The sequence below is a fragment of the Salvelinus sp. IW2-2015 genome, unplaced genomic scaffold, assembly GCF_002910315.2.
Source record: "Salvelinus sp. IW2-2015 unplaced genomic scaffold, ASM291031v2 Un_scaffold11365, whole genome shotgun sequence".
NCBI lineage: Eukaryota > Metazoa > Chordata > Actinopteri > Salmoniformes > Salmonidae > Salvelinus > Salvelinus sp. IW2-2015.
In genome coordinates, this window is record NW_019952622.1 from 1 (window position 1) to 2451 (window position 2451).

The 2451-nt window shown below is 42.5% G+C and overlaps 1 long non-coding RNA gene across 1 annotated transcript; it reads right to left on the reverse strand.

The window, feature by feature from the left end:
• Positions 1-6: 6 nt before the first annotated feature.
• LOC112080062 (uncharacterized) lies at positions 7-1260 on the reverse strand. The gene is made up of 3 exons (XR_002896112.1): positions 1163-1260; positions 634-723; positions 7-161 (listed from the first exon to the last, which is right to left on the reverse strand). It is a non-coding gene; the product is annotated as an uncharacterized lncRNA (long non-coding RNA).
• Positions 1261-2451: the final 1191 nt, after the last annotated feature.

Here is a 2451-nt window from a genome sequence, read left to right on the forward strand (position 1 = left end):
CTTGAGGATGGGCTCCAGGGCGGCCTGCTGGGCCTCCATCTCTCTCCTGGCCTGCTCTAGGATGGAGCGGATGGTCTCGTCTGAGCTGGAGGATCCACCTGAGCCGATACCACCTCCACCACCACCAATGCTGGACGAGGGAGGGGGCTGGGACGAGTCTACTGCAGGGAGAGACAGAGAGGATAGACAGACATCATCAGACAAGGCTACGAACGCCATCTGCACTCAAACTCAGATGACGCTCCATGGCCAAACAATTTGAAGTAGAGAAGAATTCTGTGAGGTTTTGGATTTTCTGTTTGATGCCTGAAGTTCAAAACAAAAGGAAAACGTAACATTTGAAAATAAGTGATTTCTTATGAAGTCTTATAAACATATTCTAAGTGCTTGTTAATTTATACAATAACAGTCCATCACTTAAGAATTTCAATACAGCCACATTTGTCTTTCTAATGTATTTGAGGCTAAAATAACTGCTCCCTAGTAGAACCATATCCCTTAGATTTAAGACATGGACGGTCAAGGAAATGTTTTCTCCCTCCCTGACAGAAAAAGGTGGTCTTGCAGTCTGTACTTGGTTTGTATATTCCCGTGTGGGGCCACACAGTGTGTAAGGTTAAATCCATTCCTCACCGAGTCTGAGACTTTGTGCATATTTTGCAAAATAGTTGCCCATGCCCCGGGGGTAACCTGTCTGTCGTCGCTGTCTGTCCTCCACACCATCTGTAGTGGGTGGCACGGCGTCAAGAGGGGGTTAGCACGAGGGACATCTCTTAGACATTCTAAAGGCAGTGTATGGGGCAGTCACTAGCACGGTTTGGCATTAGTTATGGCATTGGCAATTTAGGAATAATTGTATGACCAATAAGATACAAATGGGGAAAGCTTGAGTCAACCACATCACATCCTACTGTATGTTCATCCACTTTACAGGCTGCATGAGGTCAAAACACTGGGAAGGAAACTCTTTATACTGCAAATACCCACCATCCCTATCATTTCTGTACAAGGGGCATGCAGTGTGGTATGAGGGTCAGACAAGAAGCATCAGACAACTATACAGCAGGGTTGAGGTCAATTATTTTAGCTCTATCAATAGATAGAACATCTAACCAGCTCCTGCTGTAGAGTAGTGTCCGTCAGAGAGAGAGCAGCCACTCACCAGCCTTCTGAACCTGCAGCTCTCTCTTGGCCTGTTCCAGGATGGACTTGATGGCCTCATCTGAGCCACTCTCCGAGGTACGGATCCGCGTGGTGATGTTACCTAGGGAAGGGCAAAAAAGGTCAGGGGTCAATGGACTGTACCAAAGGGAGGGATGGCAGGAGGCAACGGGGGTGATAAAACCTTTGGGTAATTAATATACAGTACCTTCGGAAGGTATTCAGACCCCTTGACTTTTTCCATATTTTGTTACATTACAGCATTATTCTAAAATAGATACAAAAAAAAATAAAGAATCATCAGCAATCTACACACAATACCCCATAATGACAAAGCGAAAACAGGCTTAGACATTTTTGCAAATGTATTAAAAATAAAAAACAGAAATACATTATTTACATAAGTATTCAGCCCCTTTGTTATGAGACTAGATATTGAGCTCAGATGCACCCTGTTTCCATTGATCATCCATGAGAGGTTTCTACAACTTGATTGGAGTTGACCTGTTGTAAATGTAATTGATTGGACATGATTTGGAAAGGCACACACCTGTCTATATAAAGTCCCATAGTTGACAGTGTATGTCAGAGAAAAAACCAAGCCATGAGGTCGAAGGAATTGTCCGTAGAGCTCCAAAACAGGATTGTGTCGAAACACAGATCTGGGGAAGGGTACCAAAACATTTCTGCAGCATTGAAGGTCCCCAAGAACACAGTGGCGTCCATCATTCTTAAATGGAATAAGTTTAGAACCACCAAGACTCTTCCTACAGCTGGCCACCCGGCCAAACTGAGCAATCAAGGGAGAAGGGTCTTGGTCAGGGAGGTAAATAATTAAACCCTTTTTTAACTTTCTACATTTGACAGTTCTGATTGGTAATCATCACTATGTTGAGTGAGTGAACCAATCAATTGACCACTGGTGTCCACTTCCAGGTGTGCCAAGTTTGTAGCGTCATACCCAAGAAGACTAGATGCTGTAATTGCTGCCAAAGATGCTTCAACAAAGTACTTCTGTAAATGTGATATTTCAGTTTTTATTTTGTATAAATTAGCAAAAATGTCTAAAAACCTTTTTTTGCTTTGTCATTATGAGGTATTGTGTGTAGAGTGATGAGGGAAAAAAATATTTAAGCAATTTTAGAATAGGGCTGTAACATAACAAAATGTGGAAAAAGTCAAGGGGTCTGAATACTTTACGAAGACACTATGTTGCTAGTATTTTACTTTTGACTACAGTATGTCACAGGTTCACAGTCATAACATAGCCAGTGAAATCTAAAGCTGAAT